The 22,639-nt window shown below is 40.1% G+C and overlaps 1 protein-coding gene across 1 annotated transcript in view; it reads right to left on the reverse strand.

Annotated features, from left to right (window-relative positions):
* The window catches only part of CDH18 (cadherin 18), a 1,009,618-nt gene that overhangs the window by 258,545 nt on the left and 728,434 nt on the right, over nucleotides 1–22,639 (reverse strand).

Below are 22,639 nucleotides of genomic sequence, written 5' to 3' on the forward strand. Positions count from 1 at the left end.
CCTTCAGTCAGTGATCTTCTTCAACTCTGTCATGGTACCAGCAAGTACATGAAAACAATATTTGTATCAGTTGCCTTTTTTAAGACTTGCATCAAACTGAGTCAGCACTGCTGGAGCAATGCCTTGAGCACTGTCTGAAACATCTATACTGATGAGCTAAGGCAATATGATTAAGTTTTACTTCACTGATTATGGTTCAGATCCCACCACTCATAAGTCATCCCATATGGCCCAATGCACAATACCATTTGTAATAACTGGAAGCTGGAGATAGCAGCTGAGTGACAGATGCCTCCCCAGCCTTATTTTACTGCCACCTAAAACGTAACTACTTTTTCACTTTCTTCTATAGGAAAGTCACTTAATCTGCTGACCCCTGTATTATCCATTATAAAGTAATGGAGTTTGAAAAGTGCAAGGTCATGCATTTAGGGATTAACAACAAGATTTTTTTTTTGTTATAAATTGGAAGTAACAGAGGAGGAGAAGGACTTTGGAGTATTGGTTGATCATAGGATGACTATGAGCCGCCAATATGATAGGTCTGTGAAAAAAGCTAATGTGGTCTTGGGATGCATCAGGCAAGGTGTTTCTAGTAGAGATAAGGAGGTGTTAGTACTGTTATACAAGGCACTGGTGAGACCTCATCTGGAATATTGTATGCAGTTTTGGTCTCCCGTGTTTAAGGAGGATGAATTCAAAATGGAACAGGTACAGAGAAGGGCTACTAGGATGATCCAAGGAATGGAAAATCTGTCTTATGAAAGGAGACTCAAAGAGCTTAGCCTCTTTAGCCTAACCAAAAGAAGACTGATGGGAGATCTGATTGCACTCTATAAATATATCAGAGGGATAAATACCAGAGAGGGGGAGGAATTATTTAAGCTCAGTACCAATGTGAGCACAAGAACAAATGGATATAAACTGGCCATCAGGAAGATTAGACTTGAAATTAGATGAAGGTTTCTAACCATCCAAGGAGTGAAGTTCTGGAAAAGCCTTCCAAGGGGAGCAGTGGAGACAAAAGACATATCTAGCTTCAAGACTGAGCTTGATAAGTTTATGGAAGGGATGGTATGATGGGATAGCCTAATTTTGGCAATTAATTGATCTTTGACTATTAGCGGTAAATATGTCCAATGGCCTGTGATGGAACACAAGATAGGGTGGAATATGAGTTACTACAGAGAATTCTTTCCTGGGAGTCTGGCTGGTGAGTCTTGCCCACACGCTCAGGGTTTAGCTGATTGCCATATTTGGGGTTGAGAAGGAATTTTCCTCCAGGGCAGATTGGCAGAGGCCCTGGGGGGTTTTCGCCTTCTTCTGCAGCGTGGGGCATGGGTCACTTGCTGGTGGCTCTCTGCACCTTGAAATCTTTAAACCACAAGCTGAAGACTTCAATAGCTCACACATAAGTCAGGGGTTTGTTACAGGAGTGGGTGGGTGAGATTCTGTGACCTGTGTTGTGCAGGAGGTCAGACTAGATAATTATAATTGTCCCTTCTGACCTTAAAGTCTATGAGTCTATGAATGGTCTAGTACCTTAACTACTGCTAGCATATCTATTTAAAATATGTAATTATTCCATCCTTTGAATAGGACAAAAAACAACCAAAAAAAACTTGTAATCTTAAATAAATACCAAATTGTATTAAAAGTGAAGGCTAAAAAGCTATTTATCCAGGTTTGCCACTACTAAATTCATAAAAAGGGAGCCTAAAAATCCATTTGCCACAGAAAAACCATGGAAAAATGCAGAATTTGAGCTTTTAGAGGAAAAATCTTTAGTTTTTACATTTTCTATAAAAACCGCTTGCTTCACTCCTTGCCTTATGAGAATAGCATTTTCCTTACCCATTTCAGACATCTCTGAACTCATACAGCAGAACTCTGTTTAGCCGTCTCCATTATCAGGCTCTTACAGCAGTGGGGCTCAGGCAGTCAGTTCTAGGCCATTGGGCCTCAGTTACTATGGAGAGCTGGAGGCTCAGATAAATGAGGTTCTACTGTATATCGATAGAACATTGTGTTCAACTAACACCTAAATATATTATGGCTAGGGAAAACAAAGTTCAATGTTTCATTTTAATCGCAAAAAAAGTAGATTTTTAGGTTTCTTTTAATTGGAGAATTTGGGGGGTTCTAAACCATGGAAAACTAGGATCCCTGCTTATAACTACCTAACTGGTTATCTACATTAAAAACAAATATGTGTTCTCTGGCAGAAGGGAATCATTATCTGATGGATTGAAAGGTTTTTATTAACATCAGCTTGGTAAGAGGAGAGTGAATTTTGTACAACGTACAGTGCTGACCAAAGTGAGAATACAGCTATCAACATCTGTCCCAATCCTCACATTCTCCTCCAATGGTGATAAATTGGAGAACAGACTTTCTGATTTCAAGTACTGACTCATTCTGATACTCACTACATTTCCTTGAATAGCACAACTTGTGTTCTTCTAGTATGTGTTAGCACTAAATATCTGGCATTATTAACTTTCCTTGCAGAATCTGAGTAAAATGTGTAGAGAATACCAACAAATGTTATTAATTCAATTAATGCAACACAAGTTGTTGCTTTCCAGTTGCCTCTCTAATTTGTGCCTTTCCATTAGTGTATAATTTCCTTTCAAACCTCTTTTTACAAACCATTTTAGGACATAGAGTATAATGTAAAATGAGATTGTTAAGGGAGATTGTAACACTCTCATTTATGCTGTGTCAAGTCAGCTTCAGATACACAGACACTTTCTTATCACCCCTTCTACTTACTTCCTTCTTTGGAAACTCTGCTTTGTATTTGGAAGGCACGTGAGGTTGTGATTTATAAAAGGTAAAAGACATATGTAATCACTTGATGTTTTTCAGTGAGGTTATATCAGCTATGCATGGTTGATGTTGCACATAATTTACACTGTGTTCTGTATGTATTTACATTGCTGGGAAAATTCTAACAAAATTAAAGGCCAGATTCTCAGCTAATATAAATTAGCATAGCTCCACTGTAGCTAGTGTACCTACACAGATTGAAGCAAGCGGATGACCTGGCCTAACGATTAAGATCAAATCAAAACATTATAAAATACCATAACTCTGAACTCATTTTTTTAAGTCTGAAAAATAAAAATAAAAATGTGTGGGGAGGGAGAGAAAGTTGTAGTGAGAAAGAGTGTGCGCACAACCATCTAGTCCTCAAAGGACATCATTCTATTCTTACATATCTCATTTTTTATTCCTTTGGGCCACATTCTGCATTCAGATAAATGCACATCTCTCACAGACTTAAATGGAATGGTGTTTGTATTATCAAGGGGAGAATCTGTTCTTCTGTAAGTAATCCTCCCCTTAATTTATAATGCTCAGAGTGCTCAGTCTTGTAGTGCTTATAAAGCTAAAACACTCACCAAGTTGGATTTGGCTTTTGTGAAATCTGGAATATTAGGATCAAGATATTGGCCCATTTGGTGAAATAGTGAGAATTCTCACAGGCATCGTTGATAATTCTGCCTTGATTGATAGACTACTATGTGTCATAATTTTTGAGCGAGTAGAATTTATTTCAGAAAGCACATGAGTGCTCTAATTTCTTTCTAAACCTGAAGAAAAGCTGCATTGAGGCAGATATTTCCAAATCCACTTCTGGTATAAGGCTCTAAAGTCAACAGAGCTGTCCCAGCAATGTCCAAAAGAAGCCTACTCGATGCTACGGGGAGATAACAGGGAAAATTCCCTCCTCATTCTCTTTCTTTAATACTGTGTGTGTAGTTGTTGTCCAAGCCCAGAACACTGGTAAGAAATTAACAGACTGAGCAATACTGGTTGAAAGGGCTCAACCCCTTCCTCACTTCAGCCTTGTAAGTTTTTCTGTAAAGATGCCACTGCTAAAGGCAGTTTTACTAGTCTACCAAAGAAGTGAACTTTTAAAAATTATCTGTACCAGGCTGATTCTATGCATGAAATATTTTAGGATATCAAAACCTTCCAAAACCACTGGCAGAGTCATGGAACTGAACAATATTGAACTCATTTTTATTGGGCTGGAGTGCGATGGGGGGGGGGGGGGGGGGGGGGGGGGGGAGAAGGGGGCGACAAAGGGCAAAGAAGGTTAGCACTAGCTGTCAGAATGAAAATTCAGGTATATTTTCAGTCAGGAGAATCTTGAATCTCACAGGTAAACTGTAGGAGGTAAGAATGATGTACCAGCAATGAAATATTCCCCTGCTCACAGGTGTCAACAAATTATATGCTTGTCCTGCTACATGTTATGTGCAAATTACCCTGCAAACTATTAAAGGAAAATGTGAGCTGGGTTAATTAAGGGAAGACAATGAGTTGGATTATATTAGCAAAACCTGAAACCCTCAGATTCCATTGTAAAGCAACTACTGAAAGAAAGAAACTTGCACAAAATGTTTTGGGTACCTCTTTTTTCTGCTTTTTGATACATTTTCTACAGTACCTGCAAGATAAGACCTTCACAGATTCATACAAATCAATCTGTTCTGGTCTTGAATTTCAGGCCCTGAACCAGAAATTCAAAAGAATGTCTTTGTGCAGTATTCTTTTGCACAGCTGAGACTTTTCCCTTGCCCTTTAGTATGCATTATTTCTCCCCCACCCTTCCAATAACATAAAGGAGAGAAGAGGATTTTCAACTTTAAACTAAGACAGCATCACCAAGATGAGAATTCTGTTTCAAATTGACCCTTGGTAAAAAAATATAGATGTCTCCGCCTCTCTCTCCAGCCTCATTGCAATATGTGGTGTGCTGAAGAGACCTCCTGGGAGGCCTTGTTAAGACTTTTTCCATGAAGTAGAAGGTAGGCTTGGGGTAATTTCCCTGCTTATGATGGAGTTGGTCTTTTTTTTCCCCGTGCATACTGCTAAACCATCCCTAGTAGAAATAATGTATCCCTGTGGCTCAAAGGAAAAAAGGACTAGAAGATAGTCCAATGGGTAGGACACTAGGCAGGGGCTCTGGAAATCTGGATTTAAATTGCCTGTTCTGCCACTGAATTCCTGTGTGACATTGGGCAAATCACTTAGGGCTTGTCTACATGACACAATAAAGTACATTAGAGGGATGTCATTTATAGAATGTGCTGCACTCTAACTGCCCAACCCAGACCCTGTTGGCACACATTAAAAGCTATCTAATTCATATTATTCTTAGTTCATGCCAGCAGGGTCAACATGGAACTTTACTGTAGACAAGTCCTTATTTTTATTTGCCACGATTCCCTATCTGTAAAATAGGGATGTTAGGGTTCTTGGGATACCCAGGACTGTGAGTCACCTTGTTAACCCTGCCTCTAGTGAGAGGGAATCTTTCTTGTGGTAGATGGATGACAGACAGGTCCTGACACCACCAGCCATAGAGACACTTGAGCACTCTCCTCTAGGCTATGCCAGCCCTAACATCACCTCACAGGTTAACAACAGGGACACCACTATCCCTGAGTCTCTTTGAATCATTCTCCTGTGATATCTAGTCCCTGGTACTGGCTACTCACAGAAATTGCAAATCTTCTTCCCCCAAAGGTACAGTGTATGCCAGTTTACCTGTTTCACCTTATACCACCACTCCTGTGAACCACACATCACTTGTGAACACTTACAAGAAAACTGAAGTAGGTTTATTTAAGAAAAAAAAAACTAGAAATGAGAGAAAGTGATGGACGCAACTGGTTACAACACAAAATAGTAAAATGCAAACTGGATCTACATTTATCAATAGTTACCTTTCCTATTTAATAAAGTAGGTCTGCCCACCCGAAAGTTCAGTCTGTTGCAGAGCTGTCTGGCTTCACAGAAATCAGGATCCAAACGTTCATGATGCTTCCTCCCCCCACTCCACAAGATGTCTCCTCAGTGAATGGATCCAGAGTCCTTCTCCCACCCGTGTTATACTGAAAACAGATTTTTGTTCTAGGGAGAAATAGGGAGAAACCTTGCCTTGTTGTAAACTTTCTTTTTTACCTTTAGGTGGTTTCAGTTGTTTGTTGTTGCCTCTGGTGGTTTTCCATACAAAATCTTAGTATTCCACAAGGCTGAACAGTTGAGCCTTGCACTGAATCACAGGCCAAACAGATAGAGTGTCAACTCTCCTTTGACTAAACCAAGTCATCACCATCACCAAGACACAGCATCTCCTCATTACTATGCCAATATAAACACATTATTCCTTGAATATTACCCCTATAAGAATCTCCTAATAATCATGAATCTTGACAAGTTATGTGGTTTCTGTGGATACCTTTCATGTTACTCTTAATGGATAAATATCCTGTAAACCATGTGTTTGGTGTAATGAGTTTGTCAGGTCTGAAGTTACTTAGCTTTCCTAACAGATAACATACACAGAAAGATCAGATGCCAAGTTACCAATACTTTTTGCAACCCTATTTCCACTCCTTTCAATGACTACCATCCCTTTGAGGTCTCACTACCAAAAGCAGTGTCACTGAATCCAACTTCAAAAAGTTACAAACAAGACAACAAACTATAGACACAAGGAAAGAAGAATAAATAGTGACCATATTCTAGCTTAAAACAGCTTTAGGTCATTAAAGCACATGAGCTCTGAGAGCCTCTGTGGCACATCTGCCTAAGACAATCATTTATCCCTAAAGTCCTTTTGTTGTTGTTGTGTCCCCCTTCCCCAAGACATTTTCTTCCGCCTATAAACTACACAGACATGGTTGCTCATAAAAGAGCATTTCCACATGCAGGACACAGAGTCAAGATTTTCACAAATGACTACATGATTTTGGGTGTCTGAGTTACTGGGTGCACAAATTAAGACCCCTTGGATGAGCCTGATTTTCTAGAAAGTGCTGAGCACCTGCATTTTGGAAATCAGGTCCCTTCAGAGAGTCTCAGACAGAGCAAAACTGAGGCACCTAAAATCACTAATCACTTTTGGAAATCTTGGCCATTCTGAGTCTGCTTCTGTGTCTCAGAAAACAAGGCTTTCAACTATTCATTTGTCACTGATAATTGCCTTGTGCTGGACATAACAAAAAATAAAGAGATTGCCCTATAGAGATTACAGTCTAATAAACAACATTCTAAAAGTTAGAGAAATCGAAAAGTGGGATAACACAAATTTTTTCTTTCCTCCAAATTGCTATATACATGGAGAAGTTTGAATGGGAGTAGGTTAGTAGATAAGCAAACTGTGATTAGGTCATTCCACAAGTAGATTGGGCAGGCTATATATTGAAATACTAGAAAATATTTCAATATATACCTTTCTCTGTAGATGAGCCATTCAAAAATAAAAGATAACATCTTCAGTGGTGCCTACGTGACTTAGGAGCCTTAGCTTCATTTTTAAAAAATGACCTAGGCACTGAGCAATCAAATCTCCTTTGACTTGCAATGAGACTTGGGCTTCTATATTATGTCGGCATAGCAGGGGAGTTACATCAGCAGGAGGAGCATTTCAATGCATACACCTCACTATTTTGTTGACAAAACTGTGTAATGTAGGCAAGGCCTAAGTCTCTTCTGAAAATGAGATTTAGGCCCTGAATCACTTAGGCTCTTGTGAAGATTTTACCCAATATTGTTTATTTGGAAAAATTCCTCAACAGGACAAATTCAGAATATATATTGTATCTGTTCACTTCAAGATGAAGCCAGACCAGTGCTGCAGTACGCTTTGTTTTCTTCTTTCATTCCCCTCTCACCCCATCCCTGTCTTTATTTCTTTAAATTTGTACCTGTTCTGAGAAACAAGAAAGTGAAAATAATAGCTGAAGAGTAAATCTGAAATGTCACCTTTATCAAGTCAGTAGGCTTCATTTCTTGACATATTTAACAACAGTTTGGCTTCAGGATGATTTATGATGGCTCTTCCATCTTTTACTGGTCTATTTCTTTAGCGTATGACTGATTTAGCAGAAGAGTGAGCAAGGTGTCCTTGTTTTGTTAAGACAAACATTTTTCTTCCATTAGTGCTATTATATGTCTAATTTTCTTTTATAATCCTCAAGATATCATAAAAAGGATTAAGTTTCTGAAGGCACAATGTTAATAGTTGTAGTTTAAACTTCTCTTAGCTAATATCAGTTTTCCACTACTAATTTTAAAACCTCTAAATAAATGCCATACTATTTCAGAGACCTGCCATCTGAATTGCTAGCTCACTAATTAAAGTGAATGTATACACAACACACAGGGATTTCAGTTCAATATTTAAAAATCTCAGGTCCAGAACTAGGTTATCACTATCAAGATCCGTGTGGCACTAATGTGTAACTACTGAAAGTAATAATTTAGGAGCAAGCTTTATTTCTCATCAAGCTGGGTACAGAAAGGGAAAGGCTGCACCTGCTTATTTGAATGATTTTGTAATTGTCACAGTTCAGGGCAACTGAACTTGTAATTTCCCATCAGTGGTTCACCACGGGAACTTGGCTTTCAGCTCTCTAGCTGTTGCCTCTCTTAGGTGGAGACATGCGTCTCTCTCACCCTTCTGCCTCTGGGTTTTCCCAGGCTGGAGAGTTCCCATTCCTTCACTGTGTCTTCTCAGCACAGACCACTTGCCCTAGAATACCTGCTTCCTCTCTTCAGAGAAAGATAACAGTGTAATTGTTACACATATAAGTTACCCCCCAGCTCTTTCTAAACAAACCTTCTTCATCCTTAAGGTTCAAAGTACTACAGAGAAAACATATTAAAAACAATAAACGAGCCTGGTGTGCTAATAAGCTTACCAGAAGTCAACCCAATTTTCTACTATGGATTTGGCAAGTGCAGTCTTTTAACCTAGGGGAATCCTTGTGGTTACAAGTTCATCAGAGTTTCAGCTCAGAACAAGCACTCAGTATTATGAGGTCCCAGTAGGCCCAGTCTTTCCAAACCTCCCCTAAGGATTGGGGCCCTCAATGGACCTGTCCATTTGCTGGAACAGGAAGAAGGCCCTGAGGCAGGTTAAACCCCAGGCTTTTATCCAGAAATCCATTTTTTGTCTGAGACTTAGACACTCATACAGTATTTGATTTCTCACTATGCCAAGGATAGTGTGTGATCTTGGACAAGTCATTTAGTTTGTCTGTGCCTCTGCTCCTCAACTGCACAGTGTGGATAACAGCACTTTCCTCATTCACCATATCCCTGTGAAGTAGAGATGGGGGCCATATAACTACTGTAAGTAGACTATTATGCCTGTGCAACTTTAATGTAGCCCCTTTGCATGTCTGCATTATAATACACTCTTTAATTACATGTTCACACAGTATTTTTCCCTCACAGGAGCCCCACCTGATTCAGTGCACAGAATAGACAATACTCAATTAATGTGCAGCTATTCAGTATCTTGTTTTATCTTCATTGTTCAAGATGTCTCATTTATTGCAATGAAGATAAGAACTATTAATTTCCTCATAGGCTTTTCCATGGTGCTCGTTACAGTATCTGAATGCTTCAAAAACATTAATTAGTTAATCTTCACCAGGGTCTCAAATCAGGTATCCATAAAATGAAGAACATACAATTAGTTAAAGGTTTGGTTTAAGTGACTTGATTGGTATTTCACAGGAACTTTGTGGCAGAGACAGATAGAATCCAATTATCCGGGGCAGCATTAAAGTTCCTTAACCATGAGACCATCCTCATGCTTCCTGAAATCCCCTGCCTCATTCACCATACAACTTCCAACTTCTGCAATATATAAGGCATGGTTCCCAGAGACAACAGTCTCCTTTATGCCACAACCCTGATTCATTCCGAGAGCAGGTCCATCCTGTGCACAGAATGAGTCAGGGATCCGGTGGGGAAAAACAGCATATAATTATGCAATTAAAGACTATCATAACACATATGCCAAGGAGGCCAAATTAAGACAGACAACTGTAATTGTGGCATTTGCTAACTTTTGAGTACCTAAGAGTGACACGAGATGGGCATGCAGGGTTATGTGCTCCCACCCCAGATTGGTCTGCTGGGGGGAGGAAGAGAGGCTCTGTCCTTCTCTTGCTACATCTGCCCCGGCACACTCAGCCCATCCTTGGCAATTGGGCCAGGCAGACAATGCAAGGGGAAGGACCAGCCACTTCTCATGCCAGCCACTTTGGGTCACTGCTCCGTGCAGCACAGCATATGCCTAACAGAGACTGAGAGAGCCTCATTGGGGAGATGGTGGCGGGCTGCCCTTTGCCTGCACCAGCTGCCGTGGACAGGGGGGCTGAGAAAGACAGAGCCTCCCCTCTCCCAGCATGTTTCCAGCTTGCTTAGCCCCATCCCCAGCCTCTGGACCTGGCTGGGGGGGCAGCCTACCACTGCCTCCCCAGCCAGGCTCTCTCAGGCAGCTGTTGCACTGTGCAGAGCAGTAACTCTGAGCAGTTTGCTTGAGCCATGTGAGAAGCAGCTCCCTCACACTCCCACCTGGGCCTGGCTGCTAGGGAGCGCAGCCAAACATGCAAGGGTCAGGCACAGCAGGAGGACAGAGTGCCCCCCCCCAGCCCCGAGGTAACATGGGGGTGAGGAGAGTGTGGCAGCCCTAAGTTGAGCGCAGTAACTGAGCAGAGAAAGCATGTGGGGCCATCACATGTCCTCTTTAGATTGTGCTCCCTCACCCCCTAGTATGGGGAGGCATGCATCATCTATGCTGACTTTGCAAATTTAAAACTTTTCTATGAGCTCAGTTTGCATGTGTTTAATTTCCCAAGTTTTGTTTATTTTTAAAGACAGTAATTTAATCACATGGTATTATCATTGACAGCCACATGGGACACCAGCATTATTGAAACTTTCAGATCCCACACAGAGCTCCCTACCAACTGAGCCAGCAGAGTAACTCACAGTAGTAGTACATTGTCATCCTCTATATGCACCAGAAGTAGAGGGGGATGAGGTTCTTTGCCATTGTGTTTCACAGATACTTGCTGACAGCAGAGAAATAATGAGACTCAGGAATTCTGGATTTTATTCTGGGCTCCGAGGGGGGTGTGCTCTTGTGAGCAACAGATTCTTCTGCCCACTCCCACCAAGCTTGAAGCCTTTCTGCCTCTTCCCCTCTCATTCTATCCCTGTCCCAATCCTGTCTCTTCCCTTCTTCCTCCCAGTCCCATTCTCCACTCCTCAGGCTTCTCATCCCAGTCTTAGTGTCCTCACCCAGCCAGTGCTAGTATCCCCCTACATACTTCCCATCCAAGTTGCAGCCCCTTCTGACTCCCAGTCTTCTCCCACCACTCCTAGTCCCCAATTCCTTGTCCAAGTCTCTTTGCCCAGGCAGGCCCGGTTTTCGCCCTTCATCCTAGTTCCTTGTTATATCTGTTTCCCATTCCCTCCACACCTTGTTTCTTTCACAACATTGGTTTCCAGTCTGTGTCATTACTAAAATTAGTCCCAGTCCTCCTCTCACACCACATCAGACTGTAGTCCAAGTCTCCCTTTCCCAAGGATCGTTGTGCCACTCTACTCCCCCTAATCCCTCCTCAAGGACCAGTTCTTGCCCACTCTGCATTCCAATCAGACAACTTTTCCATCTTGCTGGCAGGACATTGTGATCACAGGAAAGATAGGCTCATATTCTCAGTTCTGGAGCCCAATCCTCAGCAGCCCAGATCAGCAATTGCAGGGAATGTCTATTCAGTCCTACACAGGGATATGCCCAGTATGGAAGGAATATTTGGAGAATTCACTTGCTACGTTTTAGCAAGATCCTACCCTAGTGAGCAAGTGTGAATTGTAATTTTTCCAAGACTTAAAACTTGGCCAAATTTGGCCAGATATTTCCTGGACAGCAAAAGGCTCATCCCTGGTACTTGGGAGTACCCATCCACACCCTACGAATGTTCAAGTCCCTGCCCCAAAACACTAGAGCTTCTCAAATTAAAGCTAGATTTAAAGAATTTTTTTTTCCTTTAGGCTCATTCTCACAAACAATTGGACCATTGTAGCTGGGGGGAAAAAAGCCTGAGGCAAAAATGGAAAATTTCAGCCTATGTTCGGCAAAATTATAAGCAATTGAAGACAGGGTCATATAACAGGAAGTATCAGGCAATATTCATATTAGATATCAGCAGTGCTATCAATACTGTTTTTAATAGAGTGGTTTTTTTTTCATGTTGGCATTAGTGTTACATTAACAAAATAAGATGGAGGTTTTTAGAGTTGAACAATATTTTGTGGCTGGGTTCCAGTTCAAGTCCCTGATTAGAAGTTCCACTAAAACAAAACAGAAACAAAAGCCTTCCTCAGATAGGACTGAATTATTGCTTTGTGTATCAATGAAGCTGAAAAATTTTAACTCATTTTGATTTTTACTACATCCAGTGCATCTCTGTTGGGTTCTCAAATAAACCATGACATACATGTGTACAAACAAATGAAATTACATACACACCTAGGCTTGTTTTCTGAGATTTGCTTGAGCACCTGGGGAAAACAAAGAACTGTTCCCCTGGCAGTCTCTTTTCCCTAGGAACTGCCTCTTATAAGTTCCTTCATTAGTAATGAAGTGCAGCTGCCTTCAGTAAATCAGGCTCCAGAGGGATGCAGGTGTCTTTTCTCTCACCTTTCCTGTGTTAAGAGAACTGCATTGGAGTCTACACTAATGGTGCTTCCTTCTGCTGGGGAGACTGAGTCAGGGGTTTACAATGATGTGAGGGGCAGCAAAGCATCTGTACCTCCAATTACAGCAGGGAGTGGGAATTGAAAATTGTTCCAAACTGAGATTATTACTTTGAATCCAAGTAAGGATTCATAAGGAGAGTTTAACTATTTTGTGATTACAATATATTTTAACAAATTACATATATTACAAATTTGAGATGCAGGAAAAAACTTTAGAATGTTCAGTTTATATTTTACAGGACTCCAAAATTACTTTGGGTTTAGTTCCACTAGGAGCAAGCTTTACAATTTCTTCATTCAAACATCATGTGTCCTCCTAACCTCTGATTTGTCATTGTTAAACAAGGCTCCCAGCCAGCATCCCCTTCCAACTTTCCTCCGTCCTTCAGCACTTCAGAGTTTATTTTTATTCTGAATTTGCAAAGAAATTATATTGCTGTTTCTTCTTTAAGCACACACAAACCCTCAACGCACCTGCCTTTCACCACAGAACAGCTCAGTTTCTCATTGTCCACTAGAAAAAATGTGTGCCCCCTAACCCATACTCACAGCCAAACTCTATTAAATCACAGTACAGCTAACAAGGAGTTAATAAACAAAGGCTGATTTCTCCATGCTACTAAATTATATGCAGTTCATTCCACCATTAAACTAATATTATATTTGCAGATTACCATATGCTAAAATATATTTTATCCCACATACCAAGCCCAAAATTAATTTAACGTGAATTAACATTAAAATGATAACACAACCTCTTCTTAGAATAAATAAATTAATAATTACAATAAAATAGAACATTTTACAATGCCAATTGCTGAGTTTTAGTTGTAATGTATTGAGGCTATTTTTCTAATTTCCTCAGTATCCATCTGGAACAAAGTGACACAGCTGAAGTGCAAATAGTAACATAACCATTCAATTCCTTAGGGCCTTAGATATTAATGTAAACAGGTTAATCTGGCTAAAACCAGATTAGTTTTGCAACACTAAATTGCATCTGTAGCAATTAAATTCCACATACTGTGTTATAACTAATGTGCATGTTGCTGTCCCTATGGAAAATACAAGCAGTGCAAGCTGTGGGATGAAGATCTGTACTGGAAACTGTTTGGGAAGTGAACTGGAACCAACATGAAATGAACAGGAGAAAAAGCCTCTCAGAGATGTCTCAAGCAATGATTGTGCTCCAGGTGGGCGGGGCTGCGCAGTCTGGTGGATCAAAGCAAGTTCAATATAACGCAGTAATATTTTGGCTCCCGAGGACAGTGTTATATCAAGGTAGAGGTGTATATATTATATATACACACACATCAGTCAGTTAAATCAATCTACTTGCAAGGAGTTTCTTTATTTCCTCTATTTGATTCTGATCCTGCCACAATATATTTTGGATCCCTTATTCTCTTCAGACCTGTGAACAGACCCAGTCCTTCTGCCCAGGAAGAAGGCATGGCTTCCCCTAAAATTTGTTGTCATTGCTGCTCAATTAACCAGACAACATGTGGGTCTACTATGCTACTTCCAAAGGTCAAGCATATTACTACCATAACATTCTCATCCCCACTGACCCAAGAAGGAAGAATTCCAAGGTTACTCCACAAGCTGGATCTCTCACTTATATTGCAGCAATCACATGAAATATTTTTGACAAAGAAAGGGAATAACTGTAGAAAATCAATGTATACATAATGCCAACTAACTTCAGACATGCATACAGTATTGAGGGCAACTTCTATCCTGGGTATGTATATGGAGCTCCTATTCATTTTGTGTTTCTTTAGAAAATAGTCAAAATATAGATATAAGGGAAATTACATTATAATAATAAATAATATAATATAGTAAATGGCAAATCTTTTGCTCTCTCTTTAGTACTCATTGTAAGAATATTGATCATGATGACTTCTTTTGACACTTATGTAGATATAATATGTAACTTCACAGAAATGCTCCTGTAATGTACCAGTGAGGTTAACAACCACATATAAAATGCTACCAAATGAGGCATATACTGCATAATCGGAATCTAGCTTGATGCCACTGAGATGTGCATTGTCTCCATGCATCTGAGAGCATCCTCAGACTTTCCCAGTGAATCTCTTCCTTTTGTATATACTACGAAATATGATTTAATGAAATGTACTGCTGTGGGCAATGTCACACCTTTCTGCTGAATTCTCAGAGGGAATCATTAGCCCAGGAGATAACTGTGTTATCCATAGTGGTGTTCACAAATTGAGTCAGAGCTACTCCAACACCCATGTCAAAAGGAGGCCGAAAACCCAGAATTGTAATTGCCCCCATCTGGTGAATGGGCTTTCTGAGAGAGAAGAAAATAATTGGATTGCAATCATCCAAGAAAACACAACAGAAACTGTATTAACTTTAGAGCATAACATGATAGCACACTAACATCTGTTTTTGTGAGACGTACTCATTTAAAGTCCACTCCTTTCCTACTATTTTTGGGGAGACTGGGTAATGGCTGGAGTGTGCAGATGTATACATAATGGAGTTTGAAATAACTTCTGTAGCATAAAAGCTAACACAAGCGGTCAATGATACTCTGTACTTTGTTCCCCACACACTCAAAAACTGATAATATTAAAAGGCAGACCACTGTGAGAATGACTCAAGTGAAATACAGCCTGAAAATAAAATAGCAAAGCAATAGTATTTAGTGTAGTCAGCACAAAAAAACCAAAATGCTCATTTATTAGACTTCTAACAAGAGTATTTTTCTTTTAGAAATAAAATGGTTGTCAATTCAAAAGCTACATTTACAGTGCACTATCTGTACTGATCAATATATAAGAAAACACATATCTTTGTGATAAAAATTTCATGTGAACTCTTCATAGTAGTAGGTTTTCATTTCAGTTATTTTTTATTTATGTGAGATGATGTGATGAGCATTTAAATTTACTGTTCAGAAGGATAGGGCCCTTACAGCATTTTAGTTTTAAACACATGCTTCTTTTGTTCAGATGGATCATTGTATAGCAGGATGGCCATTCTGGTTGCAGAATCATCTGCCCAAAGAACATCTTGAATATGTCACCATTAAACCAATGCATTTTTTCACAGATTATATGGCTAAACACTCACAGTATATTAAACTATTAATTGAAAATATTTTTTTTCTGTTTCGAAAGTTGTTTGAAAACAGACTTATTTTTTATGAATGTGTGTATTATTCAGAACTTTTTGAAAATGATATAATGTGAATATACTGCCAGAGCATATGCACTATTGGTTATTCCTGGGGCGTAAGCAGTTAATTTACTTACAATGTATTGCTTCTTTATTCTGAGTATGAGGGTAACAAACAAGGAAGAGGAATTATCAAAGTACTGGACCTTACAGAGTAAGGGAGACAGCAGTTTGCGGAGTTAAGGAAAATTAATCTGGCAGGATTAGGAAATTTTAGGATATTTAAAATCTTTTACTTTCTGGGCCAAAAGAATGACACCACTACTAGAAAAAATAAGCCATCATAACATATCTTGGGTCAGATTTCAAATTAATTTTTTATTGTAATATTTAACCAAACCAATGGTCAAAACTGTGAAGGGTTTTGCCAGAGCCTTGCCTGGATTATTTGTAATTGTCCCTATACCGGGACTCTGGTCAGGAGTTTGAAAGTCTAGCTATAATGGTTGCGGTCAATATCCTTGCCCACTTTATTTAACTGTGTTATTGTTATGATTCTGGCTTAGAAATCTGAGAATTCAATCTCTCCCTGTGTTATGGATTGTACAACAGTATTACAAATCTACTGCATGTATTTAATTTAGGGGGCTCCAATTTTGTTTCTGTCACCTACCACCACACACCACAATCACTGTCGTAAACAAATTAGTAATTGCAGTAGTGGTATAGACTCCCACTCTTAATTGGTAAAGCCAATCAGATACCCATAATACTATGATTCTAACCGGGAGTTCAGGCAGTGCATCAGTGTCTTTGGATGTATGATGTTCTTAAGCAGATACCCATCTACAATAACACCCATTTACCTTATACCATAAGATTTTTTTTTAAATGCCCTGGTCTCCAGTATTCTTATCACAGTCATTGACACTCAACAACTGTATTCTGTATAGGGAAGATTCAGAAGTGCTCAGTATTGGTATAATTCACCTCCTGCTGAAATTACATGTGTGTTTTACCTTAGCTTTCAACAGGAGCAGAGGTAGAACAATGTCTGAGGACTTCTGAAATTTCTGGCTTGTTTGTCCATGCACGATCAAACTGATAAGGGTTCATTAAATTGCTGCAGTAGTCTGTGTCAGGATTCTGGGGATTAATTCATTTCCACAGTTCTACTCCTCCATTGTATTAAGAATTTTTCTATTTGCAACTGTTTTACTGGTCATCCATACATACAATGTACAAGAAAATTAGCAGTGGAAGGATATACAGATCTGCCACAGACACATTTTGACTCTGTGGAGATAGTAACAGAGAGTCTTACAATGGACACTACTAGCATAACTTCTTTGTCACAATTTATTTCTTTGTCACTAGAAGCAAATCACAGTGATATTTTGGAAAGACACAGCAGTCTCTTTTTCTTTCAGTTGTTTCAACACATTTCAGCTGCAGACACAAATTTAGTTTTTCACAAACATTTGTACATGTGTAGCTGTACACCTCCCTCCACACACACCAATTTCTAATTCCCCATATGCTTACAAAGTATTTGTCTATTTGCTCAGGTCTGCTAATGATTATTGGAATGTAAGCAGTTTTATTTAGTTTTAACCAGAGATGATAATGTCACGTTTTTATGTACCATAGACACTTTATATAGTAATAGCCTCCATCAACAGATTATGCAGAGAAATAAAAATTGGCTTCACCATCCATACAAAATAAATATTTGCTCTGAGACACAAACATATTAAGGCCAGCAAAATGTTGAGTGCACGTATTGTGTGTCAGCAATTGAGAGTGGTTAGGTTTAAATATTTTTACTCCTTACCGAAGGCAATGAACATCATAATCTGTTCCGGAAAAAAAATAATACCAAGTTTTGATAAATGGGTAGTAAAATTGCAGTAACAGACAATTCATGCAGATGTTCCTGGCTGCCACTTTTGGTACCTTCACAACCAAGTTGTTCCTACCTCACTAGATTTTCACATGCAAGAATGAAATGAATTCCACTTTATCCCCATGTCATGGTATAAATCCCCAATCTGAACCTTAGAGTCCAAAAGATAGGGTACCAGCATGAACTCCTCTAAGCTTAATTACCAGCTTAGATCTAATAGGCTGCCACCAACCAGGACTTACAGTGCCTCTTACACTCTGGTCACCCAAAAACCTTCCCTGGAGACCCCAAGACCCAGATCTTGACACAAGGAAAGTAAACCCTTTCCCCCACCGTTGCCTCTCCCAGGCTTCCCCTCCCTGGGTTACCCTGGAAGATCACTGTGATTCAAACTTGAATTTTAAAACACAGAGGAATTCCACTTCCACCCCTCCTATCACCCACCAATTCCCTGGTGAGTACTGACTCAATTTCCTTTGAGCCTTAACAAGGGGAAAATCAATCAGGTCTTTTAAAAAGAAAACTTTTAATAAAAGAAAGAAAGAGTAAAGATCATCTCTGTAAATTCAAGATGGTATATTACAGGGTCTTTCAGCTTATAGACACTAGAGAAGCCTCCCCCCAGCAAAAATACAATTTAAAATACTTCCAGCAAAATACACATTTGCAAATACAGAAAACAATTAAAAGACTAAACTTGCCTTTTTCCTGGTACTTACTAAAATTAGAACAGAAGAGATTTTTTCAGAAAGATTGGAGGAATCTGCTTACGTGTCTGGTCCCTCTCAGAACCCAGAGAGAAAACACAAAAAAAGAACACACAAACAAAGACTTCCCTCCACCGAGATTTGAAAGTATCTTGTCTCTTGATTGCTCCTCTGGTCAGATGTTCCAGGTTCACTGTTTGTTTACCCTTTACAGGTGAAAGAGACATTAACCCTTAACTATCTGTTTATGACACCCCATCACAAGTGGGGGCTGTGACAAAATTCCTCCTCTGTCTTGGTGGGTCCTGCACTTATTGGCAAATTTTGCTCACCTCAGTGATCTTCCCCACAGTTTGGGTCAACTTCTCCTGTGTCTGATCAGGAGTTGGCAGGTTTGGGAGGAACCCAGGCCCACCCTCTACTATGGGTTCCAGCCCAGGGCCCTGTGGATTGCAGCTGTCTATAGTGCCTCTTGTAACAGATGCATGACAGCTACAACTCCCTGGGCTACTTCCCCATGGCCTCCTCCAAACACCTTTTTTATCCTCACCACAGGACCTTCCTCCTGGTGTCTGATAATGCTTGTACTCCTTAGTCCTGTCCTCCCCTCGCACTCTCAGCTCCTTGTACCTCTTGCTCCCAGCTCCTCACATGCACTTCCTCTCCTCTGCCCCCTCTCCCACCCTCACTTGACTGGAGTGAGCTCCTTTTTAAACCCAGGTGCCCTGATTAGCCTGCCTTGATTGGCTGCAGGTGTTCTAATCAGTCTGTCTGCCTTACTTGGTTCTAGCAGGTCCCTGATTACTCTAGTGCAGCTCCTGCTCTGGTCACTCAGAGAACAGAAAACTACTCATCCAGTGACCAGTATATTTGCCCTCTACCAGACTCCTGTACCCCACTGGTTTTGAGTCTATCACAGGGCAAAAGAGGGAAACTACAAAGAACAGATTTACAACAATAGAATCTTCTCAAATGAAAATACATAGATTCCATCACTGAACAGGAATGGAAAAGTAATGAGTATTTCAAGTTTTATCACATGGTTGTTCTAATACTTTGGGGAAATGGCTCAATACTTTACCCATGTGACAACGTGAGTCACCTACTCCTTCCCTGCCCCTACACATAATGGTGCAAAGATAAGAGAAATTTACATGATTTGTTAATGTACTAATTGTACTTCAAATGGTAACTAACTAGGAACCATTTTAATTTATGGACTCCATTAATTAAAAATTTCAAATAGGAAAAATTTTATGCAGAGTTAGTGCAATAAGAGTTGCTTAGTTTGTCCAATTCCCTTCCCCCTCACACACACATTCATGCTTATTTTGTTAAATTTTCAGTGTCTGGGGATAAATTTTCCTCTTCTTTCACTGAGACACTTAGATGAACATGAAATAAGGAATAGAGGATCTTTGAGAGGACAGTATCAAATGGCTTCCAGTTTACTAAAAGATGAGGTTTGTTTGTTTACATACCATAAAAGAGACATGTTTTTTACAACCTGATATGAAGAATCTCCAGGGCTGATTAGTCCAGTTTCATATCAGTAGAACTGTATGAATCTTTTTTATATATATATAAATGAAGTAAATAGTATAGACATGTTAAAACAGACAGTGAGGGAAATTGACATTTACTGGTAGCCAAAAAGGTAAAGACTGAAATAATATGAAAATATATTATGAGAATCTGTCTCCTCTCTGCTACAGATCCCATAATAATTCCAGCTCAAACTACTCTGTATTACATATTATTTTTACTTTCACTTTGCTTGTTAAAAGTTCTCTGGCTTTTAAAAAGTTACTTTCAATTGTTCGGAAGTCACAGGATGATAAGATCACAAAATTTAGTGGTAGAGATTTTGACTCTGTAGCCATACACAGAGGATATAAACTACAGAGGTGTTTTGGCTATGGTTCTGATACGTCACTTCTTTCATGTGGCACACAAGTAGTACCTTTGCTGGGCACAATTTAGATGTATAGGAAAATTGCTTCTGTCTGAGGTTTCCATTCAGCATTCACAAGTAATAACACCTTTTCTTAAATGTCTCCCTTACAATACCATATCTTTTTTGCTTCCTGACGTGATCACTTTCCTGCCTCTTCCACCATATCACTCTCATTGTTTGATATAAACTCAAAGACCTGTGTGGCCTGGGAACAGAGTGTCATATTATCATAGTGAAGAACTGTGATTAGGAATTACTTTAGAAGGTCACTGGTGCCTCTGTGTTTCCTGATAATCATGAGGAGGTGAACATCAGCTACACTATTCATGACACATCTGCTGTCTAATTCAGAGAAACACCAGTGTTGTTTATAGATGTGCCTCACCAGCCCTCTCAATAAAGGTAAGATGTGGTAATGACAGTAATAAAGGAGTGACACAAATGTGGCTACTGTTACAATAACCACCATACTTATATGAACTCTATTCAAAGGCTGAAAAAAAATCTCATAATAAGGCTTTCTTCTGAGATTTCCAATACCAAACTGTTTTAGCTGAATCAGAAAAAAAAACCACAATAGTTCTGGGTGAAGACAGGAAATTCCCAAGTTTGCAAAAATAATCTCCATCGCCCTGCCCCCAAAACAATTGATAACCAGCCTTCTTCTGAACCTCAGCAAGAGCCACATTCTGCTGGACCACTAGATAGATGTGAATTGGGGAGGGTATGAGAAGCCTTTTCCCATTCTCTCTTGAGCAACCATGTGAGAGCTAGACACAACTGCAGCGTCAGTATTCAGAGGAAGTCCGGGACTGCTCTTGCCCGCCTCCCCTGGAGATGCACGGCATGCCAAATCATGTGGGGAGGAAATAAGGACATGTTTCTGATGGCTACACCTATGCACTGGCTTTCAGGGGGGAAGTAAGCTGCTCTCCCTGAATGCCTCTTGGAGGCATATTAACTCCAAGTCTTCCCTGCTGTGGCAATAATGCAGGGCTCTGCCTACAAGATACAGTCAAACTCCAAATGTTTAGATTTGGCTCAGCACAAGTGCTGGACAGTCAAGTTCTGGACAAGACTTTGATTCTTGTTTTATAGAAACTAGTCTGTCCATTCCTATTTCAGATGTATATTGCTATTTGCTGAATAAACGCCATTCCCTAGCTATGTTTCCTTGTATATCCTTCAATCCACTGCTTGTCAGACATGAAATCTTCACCACAAATCTAGTAGGACTTCCTTTCTCCAAAGTCTGCTGTACATGCTATCTTTTCACAGATAACAACTCTTACCATAGATAATGGCAACACATTATGTCCCAGTAATGCAGAAAATCAATGGTTTCACAACTATACATGACAACTAAATAGACAAGGGACACTGTTGTATTCTTGGGGGCAGCCGGTTTAGGAAGAAATCACTTGAGGTCAGACAGCAGACAGCTAACAAAACTACCCTTTATTTACAGACACAGAGCTCGCCTAACCGACCGAAGCTGGCTGGGCTATCCCATAATAATCTAACTCAGTTGTCATAGGGACAAAAACCATGACAAGCAAATACACAACATATTCCTCCCCCTCTAATAAGAACATCCCCTAAATATAACACACACTAGACTAGAGGAGGAGGGTAGACTGCCTCCGTTCCTGGCTAAACCCTGGGGATTATTTTGCCCCATAACCGTGGGTTCGCCCTAGCTAAAGATCCAGCTGATGAGGAGGCCTTCTGTCTCTAGGTGGATTACGGCGAACTTCTGGTGTCGTTGCACCCGAAAGTATCATGGGCTCAGGGTCCGCAGCATGAACAGGTGAGGAGGTGGTATCAGCTCATGCTGGGCAAAGAGGTATCTCAGGCGCTGGCAGTAATGGAGGAGAACAGTCAGGAACAGGTGATTCGTGAGTTGGTGTCTCACCAGAAGAGATGAAGTCAGACCACCCAACTGCAGATGTGTTCTGAGGACTGGCATGACCTGGCAACAGCTGATCTACATGTCGTCGCCAGGTAAGATTCTCTGCAGTCCGGACTGTGTAGGAAACAGGTCCTGTTTGAGTGATGATAGTGGCAGGGATCCATTTAGCTCTGGAAGTATAATTCCAAGCCAAAACTGGCTGTCCCAGGCTAAAGGTTTGGTCTTTTGCTCTGGGTGCCCGTCTGATGAGTTGATATTGCTGCTGATGTTGCACAATTTGTTGGGGTTCAGAAGATTTCAGCAGATCAAAGCAAGTGCATAGCTGTCGTCCCATAAATAGAAAGGCTGGGGATGCCTGGGTCATAGCATGAGGTGTATTTCTGTAGGCAAGTAAGAAGGTATCCAAATGCTTT

The sequence above is a fragment of the Gopherus evgoodei genome, chromosome 2 (assembly GCF_007399415.2).
Source record: "Gopherus evgoodei ecotype Sinaloan lineage chromosome 2, rGopEvg1_v1.p, whole genome shotgun sequence".
Lineage (NCBI taxonomy): Eukaryota > Metazoa > Chordata > Testudines > Testudinidae > Gopherus > Gopherus evgoodei.